Raw genomic sequence first — 19,866 nt, 5'->3', positions numbered from 1 at the left:
AGGCTGTGGACTTGATGATTTCAGAGGTGGAGTAGTTGCAAGTGATGACAAAGGTCAGCATGTGTCATCGTTGAACCATAGTGTGGGTTGAGGTTGCTCAGGAGACAACGTCAAGGAACTCTGGGGCTAGGGACTGGGTGCTCTGTCCCTTAAACACTGAAGTCCCCCAAGATAACATGACTTGGGAGTTGAGACGTAACCCCCGAATATGGGTAAGTAACTGTGAAAATAGTAAATGGCACTGTCCAGGACAAGCAGAGGATGGTGTGACACAATGGCATGACTTTTGAATGAGGAAGGTATTTAAACAAAGGTAGAAGGCTTATGCTCGGGAGCAGTGGTTCTCAAACTTGACCGTGATTAAGAGTCCCCTGAAGAGTCCCCATTGCTGGGGTCTGCCCCCAGAGTTTCCATTTCAGTAGGTCTAACACGGGGCCAAGACATTTGTGTTTCTAGCAAGTTTCCGGGTTGGGGCACCATTTTTCCAGAAGCACCACTCTGGAAACATCTACAATGAGAATTTGATAGAGCTGAACTTGTCGGATAATAACTTGTGGAAGAATAAGCAGCCTCCATAAGACAGAATGGGGGAGAAGGAAGCAGAGGGGTCACAGGAGAATTGCATTTCTGGTTTCAATGAAGGGAATAAGTGGGGAAATCATTCATCAGAGCAATTGAGGAGGAAAGGAACGCTATTCTCCAGATGAGGTGTTTCCTGAGGAGCAGGTGAAATAGCCTGGAGGAAGGTCAGCTAGGTGTGGGTGAAGGCTTTGGGGGAAATGCACAGGCTATATGAAGAATAAAGAAGAGCCTCATAGGCTGCAATGTAAGGGAATAATAGCTGAGGACGTTTGGGTTGTGAAGCAAAGGCTAAGACGCAAAGGGTGCCAGGTAAACCTGGATCTGGGGCACCACCTGTACATTGCGTTCCTCTTGAAAGGGAGCAACAGCCCTTACATTCCTGTGGTAAAACCAGGGCTGCTCTTAGACGTGGGGAGTGGCCCAAAGTTCTCTGCCGATGTGGTCGGTCAGCTCACAAATCCCTTCGCTTGAACACTGGGAAAGTGGAAGATGGAAACTCCTGGGGATTTTTCTCCTGATTCAACAATGTTCAAGGATTCTGGTCTTTGGTGACATAGTCCCATGTGTAATATCAAGATTTGGGTTGATGTCTACAGATGGCCAGCTTGTTTGGAGAGTACCTGGAATTTAGATTTTATTACGTAACTTATACCAAAATGTAGGTCCTTTAAAACTGTTTTAAAACAATGTTGAATACCGATAGGTTTTCAAAGACAACTTTGAAGAACATTAATAGAAAACAGTTCAGGCTTCGTGACTGGTAATATTATAAATCATACTTTAATTATAAAAGCTTATTTTAACAGCACTTTCAAATTTTGGTGAGCCCCACTGAGGCAGATATATTTATATGCCTTTTAAACACGGCTGTTTTCCTTCAGGTTATTTACTTGAGAGGTTTTTAATGTATGTGTTTTGTTTTGTTTTAGTAAAAAATCATCTTCCTATGAATCTACAAGAATTCATGCTGTGGTTCTGATTACCCGAATTGGGTATTTACTAACTGGTTTTAGAACTTGAGAAAATTACATTGGTACCTGGCTTAATAAATTGAGATTATTCTACTCTCTTTCTGGTCTTTTATTTTGTTGTATCCCTTTATAGGAAAACATTCTACGATATAAAAAAGAAAATATTCTTGCTATTTTACCTGTTGCTCATGTAGGTTTATTGTTTCCTTTTAGTACTATTTTTCATTTGAAAAGCGTCATAATTTATCTGTTTTGCCCATTACTGTACTATCTGAGGAGTGGCTGAATCTTATTCATCAACCTGGGCAAATAATATTAGGTTCCCAGGCCTGGGAATAATTCTCAGTGATTCATAGCTCCAACCTCTGGCCTTGAGGCTCTGCTCTTGGAGTTGTCCTTCTTTTTTCCTGAAGCAGCACATGTTTGTATCTGAGTAGTTTTATCAGTCTGCTTCCTGCCTGTAGCGTTTTGGGAGTCCAGTGGTCTTTCATTTCATCTTCTACCCATCCATTTCAGTCCAAACTGACAGTATTTCCACTAGTATAGAAATTTCTAGAAACGTGTGGTTCTCCTGCTTATGTCATGGGGATTTACTCCATTAGACCCCGTCCAGAGGTCTTCCCTAGATAACACTACTTTTAGTTTTGCTTTCTGCTGTAGCGGCTGAGGGGCTCTACGAGTCACACATCAAATCTCTTCAATGCGCCCCCTCCCCTGTATGACTGAATATTGGGATCCTGGGTTCTTTTCAACATACTAGCAAATGTTTGTGCAGCCTACCCTTGGCTTTCTCAACAGTCAATGGTTTCCCTGCAGTGCATTTTCTAATCTTAGCATATTTTGCCGTCTGTATAGACTGAGAATTTCCCAACTCATCAAGTCTCGTTTCCTTTTCGATGAATAATAGATCTTCCCTGAAGTTATCACAGACCTCACACATTGCACTGTGAGAAGCCAGAAATAAACAAGCTGTACCTTCGGTACTTTGCTCGGGAATCTCCTCAGCTAGTGCCCACATCCATCACTTACAAATTCTGCTTTCCGCATAACTGCAGGATACAGTTCAGCTCAGCTTTCGGTCATTACACATATAGCAAGGGTCTCATTTCTTCCAGTTTTCAATAACCGGTTCCTTGTTTTCTCTAAGCCCTTTTCAGCAGCTCTTGCAATATCCGTATTTCTACTAAAAATGTTAATGATGATTTAGGCATTCTCTCAGACAATAAATATTTTCTCTTACTTGCTCCTCACTTCTTACTGAGTCCACGCTTGCAGAGTTATTCACATCAACATTTCCACTCACAGTCCGTTCAAGGCAACATGGGCTCTTTCTATCATGTTCCTCAGAATTCCTCCGGCCTCTGCCATTGCCCAACACCAAAGCTACTTTCACATTTTTAGGTATTTGTGACACTAGGACCCCAGTCTCAGTATCAAAACCTGTATTCGTTTCCTATTGCTGCTGTAACAAATTACCACCAACTTAAGTGACTTAACACAATGTATTATCTTACTGTTCCATAGGACTGAAGTTTCATGGGCTAAAATCAAATTGTCAATAGAGCTGCTTTCTTTCTGGAGGCTTGAGGGGAGAATCCATTTCCTTGCCTTTTCCAGCTTCTAGAGGCTCCCTGTGTTTCCTGACTCCTGACTCTTTCCTTCACCTGCAAAGCCAACAGCATAGTATCTTCAAATCTCTCTCACTTTGACACTTCTCTCTTCTAAAGACCCTTGTGTGTACACAGGAATTATCAGGATAACCTTCTCATCTCCGTATCCTTAACTTAATCACATCTGCAAAGTCACTTTGGTCATCTAAGGTAACGTAGTCACAGATTCTAGGGGCCACAATTTTGCCTACCACAAGATGGGAGCTTAGATGATTTATTTTAGACTTTTCTTTTATAATGTATTCATTTAGTGCTAGAAATTTTCCTTTCAGCACTGCTTTAGTTGTGTCCCATAATTTTTGATATGTTGTATTTTTGTTTTCACTCACTTTAGTGTTTTTTTGTTTTGTTGTTTGTTTTTATTTCCCTTGAGATGTCCTTTTCAACCTCTGGATTATTTAGAAATGGGATGTTTACTTTGCAAATGTTTGAAAACTTTCTTATTATTTTTCTGCTATTGATTTCTAGTTTGTTTGCCTTGTGATCAGAGAACAAATTTGGTATGATTTCAATCCTTTCAAATTTGTTGAGTTTTGTTTTCTGGCCCAGGATATGGTCTATCTTGGTATATGTTTCTTGGGCAATTGTAATGAATTCTGCTACAATTGAATAAACTGTTCTATAAACGTCTATTATAGCCTGTTGGTTGATGGTGCTGTGTCCTATACCTCTGCTTATTTTCTCCTTAGTTGTTATATAAATTTTGGGGAGAGGAGTACTGAAGTATCCAATTTAAAATTGTGAATTTATCTATTTCTCCTTTCAGCTCTGTCAGATTTCACTACACGTATTTTGCAGCTCTATTTTTGGCACATATATATTTAGAGTTGTTCTGTCTTATTGGTGGATTGACACTTTAATTATATTCCCTCTCTCTCTGATAATTTTTTTGCTTGGAAGTCTAATTTATCTCATGATAATGTAGCCACTCCTGCTTTCTTTTGATTAATGTGTAGAAGACATTTTTCCATCCTTCACTTTTCAACCTGTCTACATCCTTATATTTAAATTTCTTGTGTTTGAGTTTCTTGTAGACAGCATATAGGTATGACTTAAATGCACTCTGGCAATCTCTGACTCTTAATTGGCATATTTCAACATTTACATTTAAAATCATTATTTATATGTTAAGGCTTAAGCCTGCCATTTTAATTTTTGTTTTCTGTTTTCCTCTCTGTTTTTCATTTATCTGGCTTCTTTTTCTTGTCTTCCTGTGGGATGCCTCAGAATTTCTTACATTTTTCATTTTGATTGTCTATAGAGTTTTTTGTTGTATCTTTTTGTATAGCTTTTTAGTAGCTGCTCTAGATATTACATAATATATATGCGTACATAATTTATTACAGTCTACTTGTGTAGTCATTTTACCAGTTCAAATGAAGTCCAGAATCCTTATATTAGTCAGAATTCTCCGGATAAATAGAAACAATAGGATATATAGATATAGGTACATAAGAGGAGATTTATCATAGGAATTAGCTTATGCAGTTATGCAGGCCCCAAATTTCCAATCTGTCACCTGCAAGCTGGAGAACCAGGAAAGCCAGTGGTGTGATTCTGTTTGAGTCTGAAAGCCCAAGAAACAGAGGGCCACTGGTGTAATTCCCGGACTCCAAAGGCCTGAGAATCAGAAGTTCTGATGTCCAAGGGCTGGAGAAGGTGGGAGTCCCAGCTTAAAGAAGAGAGAGAATTGCCCTTTATTTGTCTTCTTATTCTATTTGAGCCCTCAACAGACTAGGTGATGCCTGCCTACATTGGTGAAGGTGAATTTCTTTACTCAGTCCACTGAATCAAATGCTGATCTCTTCCAGAAATGCCCCCAAAATAATGCTTTACCAGCTGTCTGGGCACACTCCAGCCCAGATTTTCACATGGAATTAACCACCACAATCCTTGTTTCCCTTTATTTTCCTTTACCCTCCTTTGCTTATAGTATAATTGTCTTCAATATTTCCTCTACATACATTTAGAACCCATTAGAAAATGTCATATTTATGCTTCAATTATTAAATATAATTTATAAAACTCCTCTTTTATAAATTATAAAAGAGGAGAATGAATGTCTAACATATTCACCCATATTTTCGTTTATTATGTTCTTTCTTCTTTTTTGATGTTCCAAGATTCTTTTTTTTGTATTGTTTCTTCTATGTTTAGAGAATTTCATTTAGCCTTTTTTTTGAAGTTTATAAAATAATCTTTAAATCCCCCCCCCCATTTTCTTGAGGTAAAATTGATACAATTGTAATATATCTAAGTTGTACAACATGGTAATTTGATATATGTATACATTGTGAAATTATTTCCTAGCTTTCTTATGTCGACTGGAAACAAACTCTTAGTTTTCCTTCATCTGAGAATGTCTTGATTAGCCCTTCCTTCCTTCCTTCCTTCCTTCCTTCCTTAATGCTCGATCTTCAAATTCACTGATTTTTTTCCTCTGTTCCTTACATCATGATCTTGATCCCATCCACTGAGATTTTAATTTTTGGTTATTGCATCTTTAAGTTCTAAAATTTCCATTTGGTTCTTCTTCTTTTTTTTTTTTATTAAATTTATTGGGGCGACAATTGTTAGTAAAATTACATAGATTTCAGGTGTACAATTCTGTATTACATCATCTATAAATCCCATTGTGTATTCACCACCCAGAGTCAGTTCTCCTTCCATCACCATATATTTGATCCCCCTTACCCTCATCTCCCACCCCCCACCCCCCTTACCCTCTGGTAGCCACTAAACTATTGTCTGTGTCTATGAATTTTTGTTTCCCATTTGTTTGTCTTGTTCTTTTGTTGTTTTTGGTTTATATACCACATATCAGTGAAACCATATGGTTCTCTGCTTTTTCTGTCTGACTTATTTCACTGCATTATACTTTCAAGATCCATCCATGTTGTCACAAATGTTCCTATATCATCTTTTCTTACCACCGAATAGTATTCCATTGTGTATATATACCACAACTTCTTTATCCATTCATCTATCGAAGGACATTTTGGTTGTTTCCACGTCTTGGCCACCGTAAACAAAGCTGCAATGAACATTGGAGCACATGTGTCTTTATGTATAAATGTTTTCAGATTTTCTGGGTAGATACCCAGGAGAGGGATTGCTGGGTCATATGGTAATTCTGCTCATAATTTTTTGAGGAACCTCCACACTGCCCTCCATAACGGCTGCACCAGTCTGCATTCCCACCAGCAGTGTATGAGGGTTCCTTTTTCTCCACAGCCTCTCCAACACTTGTTCATTTGGTTCTTCTTTGTATCTAATTCTTTGTTGAGATTTTCTGTTATGTTGCTGAGGGGCTCCAGTTTTTCATGTGTTTCAAACACGTTTATAATTGCTTGTTGAATTTTATGACTGCTTTAAAATATTTGTCAGATAATTCTAATACCTCTGCCCCCTTAGTGTCTGCATCTATTGATTGTGTGTATTTGTTTGTTTTGTCATTCCGTTTGAGATCTTCCTGGTTCTTGGTCTGATGAGTGATGTTTTTATAAACATGGACATTTGGGGCGTTATAAGAGTCTAAATCAGGTTTATATCTGATGCAATTGGCTTCCACTGACACTATTCTGACAGCGAAAGAGGGAAGCACCAGCTCATTATTGCCAGGTGGAGCTAGGTCTCCAGGTTGCTCACAGGGCCTCTGCTGACACCTGAGCAGGGAACTCCTCATTACTGATGAGAGGGTGAGGCGTTACAGCTCCTCAGGACTCCACTGATATTTCCCTGGCTGGAAGTGGTAAAAGCACCTTCTCAGAGCTCTGTTTGGGACCTCCACTGACACCGCAGGGGAGGACGTGGCCTCACTACCGCCTGGCAAAGACGAAAATGTTGGCTCCCTATTCAGCCTTCCTACACAGCCCCCTCCCATCCCCCACCAAAGGGCGCTGGAGGAAACGGTCACGGAACCCTGTTGTAGCCCGAGGAGGGTAGGAATGTAGGCTCCCTACTCAGCCCCTTTTTGCTTAGGAGAGTGCCACTGATTTTTAAGGGTTTTGTTTTGTTTTGTTTTGTTGCGGTGTTTGGCTGGAGCAGAACAGTTATTGTATAAAAGTTCCTGTATCACTAGGTTGTCCCTTTCTTACTCCTGCTAAAGGCATCAGGCTTTTCGTTTATGTCCATGCACATTTCCAGTTTGCTGCTTTCTTCAGTTCCAAGTCTGGAATATATAAGGCCAGCAAAAAGCCCTGGAAACTTCCCTGCATCCTTCTATAGCCCTGAGGTCTCTGCTAATCTGCCGTCTTTATCTTTCAGATCTTTCTTATGTTTGTTTTACATGTAATATCCATAGGTTTTAGTTACACTTAGAGAAAGGAACAGGGGAAACTATGTCTACTCCATCTTCTCAGAAATAGAATTGCTTTTTGATTTTTATAGCTCAAAACATCCCAAAACATAAAACAGTGAACTTTACCACATGGAAACTGCTGAGGGTGTTCTTTCACAAGTACAAGGAGGTGAAGTTTATCAACGTTCAAAATTTGGCTCTGAAGAACACTAGCAAGCAAATGAAAAGACAACAAATCGATTGGGAGAATTGAACCACTGCATGACCAAAGAATAGAGAAAGGGAAGTGTCTCCATAGAAAATGAATCCAGCCAAAAATGAAAACAAAATGATAGCACAAGAACATCATCATTTTGCGACCTTCCGTGAACTACTGAATATAGGTATCCGACCATTAACATTTGCCAACAGCAGAAGAGGGTAAAAACAAAGGTTCGATTCCTCCTGATGAAAGAACAGAACATTATCTATAATCTTGCCAAAGGAAACAAATCCGAGTTTTATCAAGCCTCTGGATCCAACTACCACAGAAAATACAGAAGAAGAGAAACGTGTTGAACTATACTGTTAGTTAAGTAATCAGCAAAATCTGGTGTATGGGAAACTGCAAGTCAATGACCTCATTTTTCAACAAATACATTTTAAGGAAAAGAAGGAAATGGAAGAAGAACTTGTAGATTAAGAGAGATTTAAATGGCATCGGAACTTTGTTTTTTGAATGGCAAGACTAGAGTATCTCGAAATGCATACTTGGGCGATAAAACTTAAACACACACACATTCCCTTATGCGCACTTTTTAAAAAAAAAAAAAAAAGGCATATCAGAAGGAGACGAGAAAGCAGACCAAAATTTGGAAACTGAAAAAGAGACGAATGAGTGCTTATCTGAGGTCGACAAGAGGCTTAAGAAACCAGCAGTGAGCTAACCGGCTCAGAAATTGGTGACACCAGCTACCCCTAAAACTGGGGATGAAGACGGAGCTGAAAACGAGAGATTTGGATGAAAGACCTGTTCAAGAAGCAAGAAAGTCCAGGCATGCCCTCACCCTATACATAAATGGGAACCTGCCCTTTGTCTTCCCCAGGAGAAAAACTGGACATTTATTCTCTGGAAGAAGTGTAACAGAAGAACTCTAGACTGACGGATAATAGGTAGTGTTGAGGGTTTAGTGCTAACTCAGAGGGTTAAGTGAAAGTCTACATCTTCAATGGTGAATCCCCATTCTGCTTTTCTCACAAATCTCCCCAAATGCTAACAAAGAGGCTTAGACGCTCTAGGCATGAGATGAGAAGATTCTTATCTGAGGATTCAACCCAACTCAATAAAAAAAGACTTAAAAATATAGACGGTGGAAGGGTCCCCCAATACATCCAGGTTAAGTCACCATGAAATGAAGCCCAACTGTCAACAAATCCCACCTATGTCCACAGAGCTTCCAATCAGTTTCCTAGTGTCCCACTAGAATTTAATCAGAAATCCAAAACTTATCAGATATTTAAAGAAAGCCTTCAATGCCCAAAACAGACATCAAGCAACCTGGAAATAATCTAGCTCAAATCATTATTAATATTCTCTAATGAAAGAAAATACTGTATATAAGAAACATGAAATGATGTTCTAAGAAAAGAAACACTAGGGTGAAAAAGAACTCTTGGAAACTAAAAATAGTAGCAGGAAGGAAAAGGGCCATAGAAAGTTTACAGGATAAATTAAGAAAACAGGAGCAAAAAGTTTAGAATTAGGAAACTATGAAAAGATGCCCCAAATCTGAGTATCTTGAATTCCAGTGAAGGAGCAATGAGAAAAAGGAGGGGAGAATATTATCAAAGAAACAATTCAAGAAAATTTCCCAGAACAGAAAGATAAACATTTTCAATTTGACCACTCCTACCAAGTACTCAGCAAATATTACAGAGGAAACAGTCTAAATTAAGTAGCATCACCATGAAATTTTAAATTCTGGCTATAAAGAGAACATTCTAAAAGTTTCCAAGGAAAGGAAAACAAAAGATCATTTATAATAATTAGATATTAAAAAAAATCATTGTACTTCTCAGCAACAAAGCTGGAAGCTGAGAGACAATAGAAATTTCAAATTTTTTGAGTGATGATGGTTTTGTTACCTAGAATTTTATACCCAGCATAAATAAAATTTGTAAGAGTAATACTAGCTATAATAACAATAAGCAAACAAACAAAACAGAAATAGATTCATAGATACAGAGAACAAACTGATGGTTGCTAGATGGGAGGGTGGTTGGGGGGATGAATGGAAAGGTGAAGGGTGATCACTTCATAAATTATATAAATGTCTAACCACTACAGTGCATACCTGAAACTAATATAAAATAATATTGAATGTTAACTATGATTTTAAAAAATATATAGTCATGGGATATAAAGCACAGCATAGGGAATACAGTCAATGGTATTGTAATAGCTATGCACGGTGTCAGAGGTAGCAGACTTGGTGGGGTTGTCACTTTGTGAGGGGTTTAAATGTCTAATTACTATGTTGTTTTGTACACCTGAAACTAATAATAATAATAATAATAGTAATAAAGAACCTGGGTAGCCAATAACTTCCCATCAATAACTCTTCACAATGAAAGGAAGGGGACAAATTGCTGGTGGACAGTCAGCCATTTCTGCTACAGCCGCCAAAATATCAGTTGCATGTAAAAGACTAAAAATATTTTTAGACATGTGAGGTCTCCAATGACTTTTCTTCCAAGTACTCTTTATCAGGAAGCTCCTTGCAGAGATACTCCAACAAAATAAGGAAATGAAGACATTGATGGTAATTAGGGATTCAGCACAGAGAGGTGAAGGAAATCCCCAGGGTATGGGCCAGGGGGATCCCAGGGTGGCAGGTGTACAGGAGCCTAGAGAACAACCAGTCCAGATCTGAGCAGGCATTCAGAGGGCTCCAAGAAAGAGGTTTCCAAGAAGAGAAAACTAACAGAGCATTTGATGATTTTAAATCTTTGGGAGGATTTATAGAAAACTAAACAGACATACCAGAAGAAAGACAACTATTAACTCTCGGGGAAAACAGAAAACAAAAAGCAGCGTAAGAAAAGAGATGTGTTTATTTGTAGTTTCCTACATGGTGTGGTATAATAAATATACTTGATCTTTGTTCCTGGGTCCAGGCCCAGAGCGCTCTTAGAATTTCCTACTGATAGGAGTTTCTTTTATTATTCATAACAATTTGCTTTCAAACATACCGAAGTTTATGCTAATGAGGTGACTATCAGTGGCCTCTGGCTGGCATCAAGATGGGGGCTGTTACCAGAATATCCACCCTTGTGATTAGAAGGTTGTCATTTTCAGCCTCATCTCCCAGGAAAAGGGGAGGAGCTGGAGAGTGAGATTAACTGCCAACGGCCAGTGATTGAATCCTTCATACTTCGATAATGAAATTCCATAAAAAGCCCTAAACGATAGGGTTCGAGGAGCCTCTAGGTTCATGCACACACTGAGGTGCTGGGAGCGTGGTGCACCTCAGGGCGTGGGAGCTCTGCCCTGCCCCCCATACCTGCCCTGTGTATCCCTTCCACTGGCAGTTTGTGAGTTGCATCCTCTATACTAAACCAGTAAGAGTAAGTAAAGCACTCCCCAGAGGTCTGTGAGTCATCCCAGCCAATTATCAAGCCCGAGGAGGGGGTTGTGGGAACCCCTGGATTTGTAGTCAAGTCAGACAGAAGTAGAGGTGACCTGGGGACCTGACACTTATGATTAATACCTGCAGTGAAGACAGTACCATGGTCCTTAAACCTGTGGTGTTCAACCTTAACTCCAGGCATTAGTGTCAGATGTGGCTGGTGTCTGTCGGGGAGGAGAAAACACCTCAGACATGGGGTAGCCTTGATTCATGTTTACATAATTATAATATTGTAAACTGAATATTGAGCTTACCAAAATTACAATAGAATGATGTAAGTATAATTACAGTACAAAAATAATTGAAAGAGAAAATGTGTGGGGTTTTTTGGTGTGTGTGTGTGTGTGTGTGTGTGTGTGTGTGTGTGTGCGCGCGCGCGCACATGTGCATACATGCACGCGTGTCTGTGGTGGAGAAGTGGGTGTATGTTGGGGGTGGAGGTTCTGCAAAGGAGCACTAAATACTTTTCTCCCTTAATGCAAAGTCAGTAGATAATGCCTGAAACTGAAACAAAGCAAGACACAGCCTTCTATTAATGCTATTTAGAAATCAGAAGGCAAATATAAAAGCAATGCAGGAATAGGGTTAGATAGAGGAGGAAGTGGTAGAGCCACTTGATTTTATAAGAAGTTTTCTAGATTATTTTTGTCTTTTTAAACTATGTATATATGTATAATTTTGATTGATAGGAAAACAAATTTGCTTTTGAAAACTTAACTACAAAAGGTCAGTCTAGAGATACCCCGGAAGGAGATAGATTTAAGTCATGGAAGATGGTGGGCGGATGCACTAGTTAAAAGCCTTCAGCAGCAGGAAGAGAGAGAGTCCATCCTGAACATGGGTAGCTTCAGTGGGAAAGGAGGGAAAATGGAAAGATTCGACAAGGCAGTCACAAATTGACCAGGGAGGAAATAAAAGTAAGAGAGAAACATGGAGCAACTGCAACCTTTCTGTCTCTTGTAACTGCAGATACGGCGATGCCATCTTTAGAGGGAGGAAATATAAGAGGAAGAGCAAATGAAGCAGAAAGAAAATGAGATCAGTTTTGGACATGATGGATGTGAGCTGCTGAGTTCTAGAGCCCAGAAGAGAGATGACAGCTATGGACTGAGATTATTTTACCAAGGAGCAGAGTATCGGTGGTAAGTAATTGAAGCCCAGGGTTGACAAAAAAAGATTGGTCAGGGTAAAACATGCAGAGTGATACCAAAAGTCAACAACTCAGCCACGGAGCATGCCAACATTCAAAAGCAAAGAAGGAAGAGACAGTGTGAAAGGGAAAGACAGAGACAGACATGCCCAGGCCAAAAGGCAGTGGTACCTCAGGGTTCGGGAGAATAAAGAGTGTCATCAGGAGAGGAATCAGCAATGTCAGTGTGAAAGGGAAGTGAGTAAAACATGTGTTAAAGAGTCCATCATATTTGGCAGAAGTGGTTTAAAAATAATAGGAAGTTAAGAGTAGAACATTCTGTTGAAGAGAGTGACTATACGGGGAAAGCAGGAGAATGCACAGAACCCACATAGGAAAAAGGGTCAAAGTAGGGTTTGTATGTTTACTTATTCTATATTTCTATTTTCTGATTACAAAAGTAAGATCCGCTTTCTAAAGAAAATCTAGATTATTCAGCCCTGAGAAAGGAGGATACCCTGCCATTTGAGACAACATGGATGGACCTTGAGCACATTACACTAAGCGACTAAATCAGACAGAAAAAGGACAAATACTGTGATCTCACTTATATGTGGAATATAAAAATGTCAAACTCACAAAAAATACAGAGCAAAATGGTGGTTACCAGGGGATGAGGGTGGGGAGGACAAGACCGAGGTTGTTTAAGGATACAAACCTGCAACAAATAGTACATAAGCCATAAAGATGTAATGCACAGTCTAATGAATACAGACTACATCAGTGGACTATAATTATGGAACGTGATTAATATCACAACACTGGTGTTCATATTACAAAATATAAATGTATCAACATAACACGCCATACACCTTAGATTACGCAATATGTTGATTTTTTTTTTTTTTAAAGAATAAAAGAACATTTGGAAATAGAGATCATATTTTGATGTACCATCAATATATTTTTCACTTTCACTCCTTTTTAACCATATCTTTTGCCTCATTTAAACCAAAAGGCAACATGTGCATTTTCTCAAAGGAACAACAACAGTTTAGAAAATTATTTTGGGATTTTGAAAACCAAAGATTTTTTATTTGTAACAGCCTAATATTTTGAGATTCAAAAACATTTTGCCTAACAGAAAACAATGCACCTACGTTATGCCATAACTTAAAAAATTTGGAAGAATATGTAATATATAAGAATCAGTTTTCCCATCCCCTCAACAGACAAGCCTCCAGACTTGGATAAACGAAAGGGAAAAGTGAAGAATTTACCATATTCAGGCATCCCTGAGTCTGGGGCCTCCCCAAGAGCTGAAACCAGTTCAGAAGGGAGGGAGCGGAGGAAGGGACAGAAAATCCAGGTGAGTTTGAAAGATCCCAGAGAAGAGGAAACCTGAGCCTGATTTTCTAATCTGAAAAAAACGGCAGGTTTTGTGGAGTTCCTGTGCCTAGGACGATATGGGAGCAGTGGAGGTGACGTGGCTACATGGATGTTTGGCATTCACACGACCTTATCAAACTTCTTGAACCCTGGGGGGCACAGGAGCAACCAAGAAGGCCATAGAATCAGCGGAGAGAAAACTGGACTCAGAGAGGCTTTGCAGCAAGATGAGAAAGCAGAGCCATGAGCTGGTGGGACCGACATCTGGAGGTTAGAGAGGAAATGACATCTGTCCTTCTGCCAGTACAGACGCACAGGGGCAGAGAGCTAAGTGGTCTCCAGCGTCCGCACACAGCCCTGTCCTGCCAAATACCCCTGTCACAGCTCCAGGAATACTATGAGTAAATTTCTACCTCCCAGTACAATTGAGGGCTTGAAATAGACCTTAGGTTTAGTAAGAAAACTAAAGAAAGTTGTGTTTTTTTGCCCCCCTTGCCTGTATAGATGGACTGCAACTTGTACCGACAAAAATATGAAGATGAAAGCATAGATCCTCCATAATACCAGCACTGAGTGATAACTACGGTTAGCATTTTGGTATATTTTTATAGTCTTTGATAAATCTATGTGTGTATGTATGTATTTGCAATATGGAATTAAATTTGCTATGTAGTTGTGTATGCCACTGTTGAAAAATTGTACAATTGTACATAAAAATGTTGGTTAACTTTTAAACATTATTCTAGAATAGGATTTTTAAGAGTGTCATAGATTTCATGACATGGTATATCTGTAACATGTTTAAGGTTCACTTTATGATTTTCTTGATCTAGGAGATGAGGCAAGGAGAGTATGTGTTAAGTTCATCGATGAACTATAGGAACGATGACAAGAGAACAAGAGTAGTAACTTTGCTTATTAGACAGCTGGTGTTTTATTGTCTGTGCTATTAAATGAGATAAAGTGGTTGGGTGAATAATCATTAGCCCCTTGCTCTCAATAAGTAAGTAAACCAAGACAAAAACGAGACAAAAAAGCAAGTATGAATAACGTCAGCGAGAGGCCCACCCTTTGATGATGGAGATGGGATAGAGGAGAGGAGATACCGTGAGAGTATCAAGCTCTGGTCCCAAGGGTGAATGGCTGCGGTACATACCCCTCTTGTTCTGACACCGTATTCAGAGATACAAGAACTCTGATATCCTCAGGAGCCTGACTTTTTACAGGAGACTAAACATAGTGCAGGAATAGTCACTAATATCACATGTGGTGTCAGCCACAGCCATCCCCAAAGTTAATGACCCAAACCACGACACACCCTGCTCGAGACCCAAAGAAAGAGTATTGGGAATGATGGGCGTTTGGTACCACTGCATCTTTCTTTGTTTCCCATACCCAATACACAGAATTCTTTCTTTTCCTAGAAACCTATGCTCAATTTGAGATTGGCTCAGACAGATGGAAGGAGTGGACATTCATTCATCTCTCCTCCCACTTCTCTCAAACAATATCCTCATTTTCCTCTGGAGAATTCAGCCCTCCCCGTGTTTAGTCATGCTGTTTGAACAGGAGTGACCCCAGCCCAGCTCTGGAAGTGGTTCCTGACGGGCTTCAGCCGGTCAGCATATTATTTCCTTAAGCCAAGGAATTAATTGAGAACTTATGAAGTAGCTACTGAAAGAGATTCTCCCTGGCCCCCTGGCTGTATTGTGCGAAGATGTGAGATTCACAGCACTGTGGATATGCTGGGTGGGGGACCACTATGAGGTCTGAAACAAAGCTGATACCATGTAAAGGCAGAACACACACACACACAAAAAAAAACCCACAAAAAAAAAACAGAAACAGTCTTTAGAGATAATTTGAGCCCCCCTGTATCAGGCCTCAGCTTGAGGTTTTTAGTTACACGAACAAATAAATCCCTTTAAATTTTTTAGAAAGTTTGAGTTGGATTTTCTGTCCCAAATAGTAAAATAATTTCCTAGGATTTGGATGAGCCATTTCTATCTCACTTTACTTTCTCTAGCTGACTAAGAATCCATTTAAAACATGGCTTACTAGCATTCATTACACAAATCACACATTGACATTTAAGCTTTGGGAAGAGATGCAATATTATTTAACGGTAACATTTCCAATCCCACCCACCCCCAAGTTATATTTTTAATTAGAGGAAAGCTGGGGACTAAAAGAATAAATATTTTAAGAATATTTACATATTGTCAAGTTACCTCCCAGAGGGGTGGTACCCACGGCCATTTATAAAAGGGCCTGTTTTGATGCAGTGAGAGTTGGTTACAGCTGTTGTTGCAGTTGTTGTGAAATATTGGCGAGATTTGAACATGTCTACAGGCTTTAAAGACTTAACTAGTAGAGAAGGAGAGGTTGAAAATACAAGATGGGGAGGAACCGACTGATGAATAATAAAACATCCTTGTCCTGGAGGAGACAGAAAAGGGAATTTACACTCTAGATGGCAAAATTAGCATTAGGCAAATATTTAGATAAATACCTCCTACTCAGAGTAGCAGGAATGAAGTTGAAGATGTAGATACAATGGAGTTTCAAGGTGAAGGGATTATGCAAACTGAATAAATACCAAACTATCACTTTCCCACAGGCAAGGCTACCTGCTGTAAGAGTGATGAGTGAGGATCAAGGAGTCCAAAGGGAAAAGGGGTGGAATAAATTCCTCTGGAGCCACGCCAAAAGGAGGCAATCAAACCCAGAGAAAAGGATGGCTCCGCAATGATCCGCTCAGTTTCAACACTCTGCAGTTGTGGTTTTTCTCCAGCTGACTGCACTAGCCCAGAGGAAAGAACGAAAAAGACAGAGGGTTGGGTAAATCCAATGTCAAGGATTTTAGGACAGGGTAGAAGAAGGACAGGACAAACAGAATGATGAGTTTTCTGGCAAGAGAGCCACTGAAGTGATGTATCCTGGGACGTAGACTAAGGAGAAAGGGAGACAGAATTAGAACAGGAATTCTTAAGGATCTGAGAGGCTGGGGTCTCTCGAAAGGGAAGGGACATGAAAGGAAAGGGGAAGTGATGAAGAACAAATGGAAAGAAATCCCTGAGGTCCATCCAAATTCAAGGAGCAACCAGACGCTGATCCAGGAAAAGAAGAGAAAATGAAGTCATGAAGGAAAATTAGGGAGAAATGAAGTCATAGAAACCAAAGGAAGAGAGAATTCCAATGGGAGAATTGTCCCCAGTATGAGGACTGAAAATAGAGCCCTGGATTTGGCAATTTGGATGTTAGTCATTGAAGGAACGGCAATTTCAGCAGAAAGGGAGAGTAGAAATCAGACCAATAAAAGTTCAGGAAACAATCAGTGGAAACTACTAGTTCAAGAAGTTTCCTGGAGAAAGGTGAAAGAATGGAGGTGTCATATATTGAGAGGCAGGTAGGTTTATGGGAGAGAATTCTTTTAGGAAGGGATAGAAATTGAGAGGCTGGTCGGCTGAGAGGAAATATTTAGAGAAGATGAATAGATCAAAGATCCGGGAGGCAACGGGGCTTGATGAATGAGCACAAACAGGAAGGATGAAGTGGAGTCACAGAGGGAAGTCTCGCCACGAAGACACACCTTTTCCTCAGACAGGAGAAAAGGACTCCAGAGGTAATTTTAGAAGGCGAAGAAAAGGAAGGTGATACGGAAGTCCTCACATTTTCCCCCAAATCCCCCAGGACACTTACGTAGCAGGTGCTAAATAAACACCATGATGAATTTCTAAGTTACAAGAATCCCAAATAGCTCTTTAAAATAATGGCACAATGTTTATTAATATTCTTTGAGAGCTGGCATTAATCTCAGAAGTCTTGTATTGGAATAGAACACACTTGCGTGTCTACCCCTTGGTTAAATCTTTGCATAATTATTTTGATGTCTCCTCTTATACTTTGCAAACATGAATCTTTTATTATAAATTCTATAGCTAACAGACTATCAAAATATGTCAACAGAATTATTGCAAGTATTATCTCATTCAATCATACCTGGCAGTTACTATTAGCTTCCCAGTTTGTTACAGAAAGGATTTTAGAAATGCATATATTCTGTGTCTCAGTGGTTTGCCAAAATAACTTCCCAAGTATGCCACTTTATAAAAAGAGGGGAAAAATACCATACATATTGCTCATTGATCATACCTGAGAGAACATCAAATTCAAGACTTTCACAAGAATTATATTTCTATCATTAAACGATATTAATAAGATCAGGATTAATTTTCATAGTTGTAGCTGGGAGCAAACATCATGATGGTGAGACTGAAAACTTTGTAACGACAGCTTCTGACTTCTAAAGCAAAGTCAGCAGGCAGTGCAGTAAATATTTATGTGTGTAGGGGCAGTGGACGGGCCATACAACTTCTGTTGCAACTGTCCACTCTGCTATCATAAACAGCCGTAAACAAGACTGAAGAAGTGGGCGTGCCAGTATGCCGATAAACTTTACTTACAAAACAGGCAGCAAGCCAGACCAACCCCTGTTCTAAACAAGAACATTTTCTACAATCACTTCACATTTTTTGATGCTGATGTATGTAACCTTAGATTCAAATCATGTGGAAATTAACTTAGACGTACAAAGTGAAGACCTAACCTGTGACTTTAGTTCATAATACACTGTGCAGTTACTGATTCCTTTGGCACAAGCTCTGTGCCAAAGAATCATTTTATAATCATTTATACAAAAAAACTTTTATAACAAGTTTCCTTGTTGTAGTACCGGGAGCTGTACCTCTGACAACAAAGTTGTGTTTCCTTAATTTAATATTGACAAGATGTCAGACTTCCTGCTTTATGTAAATCTAGTTTATTAACGATTACATTGGATTTGAAAAGTTTTAAGTGGGTTTGCAATTTTTAAAGTGTATTTTTTAATAGTTGGTTATAAGTACACTTTGGGTATACTCTCATGTTGATACTAAAATTGCATAACTAATAATTTCAAAATTAAAATGACCGAATACCATAGAAATAGCATTATTATCATCAACTGCAGTGATTCATCAAACTGTCATAAGTGTTAGGATTCTGTTTTAAGCTTCATTCTTAGGGTACATGGCTGGAAAAGCACAACATGGTACATAGCAGTAGACATATGAACCAGGAGTGCGGAAAATGGTGTGTTTGAAAGCTGTAAATATTCAGGTTGGTTTCCTTAAGAGGGGTGCAGAAGAATTTTGGGGAAGAGAACTTTTCTGTTTGGAGAAACGTTTTAATAAGCACTTACTTACGTAAAAGTAGACCCCATGTTTAGTCTGGAAGAGGAAGACAGCTCAGAGGGAAGCTTAATTTCTGTCTAATAGGCAAACAGAATTTTGGCAGTCTCTCCTGGTGGGACTTGCGGAAAAGGAGATTAAAACGAGGCTGGAGGACAGAGGAGGTGGGCAGACCAAGAGGAAATGTGATCTGAGGTCACCATGGGCGTAAACAAGCAAGAACAGAGGTCGGTGAGAACTTTGCTATGCTGTGGATTGCTAAGGACCGTTAAGAAAATCAGTAAGATTGAGTTGTACCTTCTTTCTGCATTGTGTTATAATCCCACTGTGATCTTCCCAAACAAACAATATAGGTCAGTTAAACACACTAGCCTTTGGGTGGTGAAGGCGATGGTTCCACGTCCAGCCAAGGAATGAAGTCGTAAAGAGAGGAGAGCAGGCAGGTGAGGGCAGATGAGAGAGGACCCGGGAGGGGAGCAGGTGCACAAGACCACGGGTATCAGGGGGCACAGGTTTTCCGTTTACTACCCAGCGGTGCCTCCTTAGTCCCCTGCGTGGGCGCGTCCTCCTTTTCTTCACTGAATGTTACCTGGACACCAGAACTCAGCCCTCAAACCTCTTTTCTTCTCTGGCGATAGTCATTTTCTAGGTCCGGGCTTTTCAAAAGGTGGGTTGCAATCCATTAGTGGATTGTGAAGTCAATTAAGAAGCACATGACTGGTATTTTTAATGAAATAGGAAAATGTGTAATTGAAAATGGCAGAGTACAACACATGTGGTAACAATTAGCTTTGTTTCATGAAACTTTTGAATCTGTGAGTGTGTGTGTGTGTGTGTGTGTGTGTGTGTGTGTATTTCCCACACTGTAATGTGACATACATTTTTTATCATCACTTGTGGTCCAAAAAGTTTGAAAAGCACTGTCT

At 39.6% G+C, this 19,866-nt stretch overlaps 1 long non-coding RNA gene across 2 annotated transcripts in view; it reads right to left on the bottom strand.

The window, feature by feature from the left end:
* LOC141569361 (uncharacterized) overlaps positions 1-19,866 on the bottom strand; it is a 366,511-nt gene that overhangs the window by 265,614 nt on the left and 81,031 nt on the right. The window lies entirely within an intron of this gene.

The sequence above is a fragment of the Rhinolophus sinicus genome, linkage group LG17 (genome assembly GCF_036562045.2).
Source record: "Rhinolophus sinicus isolate RSC01 linkage group LG17, ASM3656204v1, whole genome shotgun sequence".
Taxonomy (NCBI): Eukaryota; Metazoa; Chordata; class Mammalia; order Chiroptera; family Rhinolophidae; genus Rhinolophus; species Rhinolophus sinicus.
Note: the sequence above shows the minus strand (reverse complement) of the source record. Positions and strands in the feature narration are given on the sequence as shown.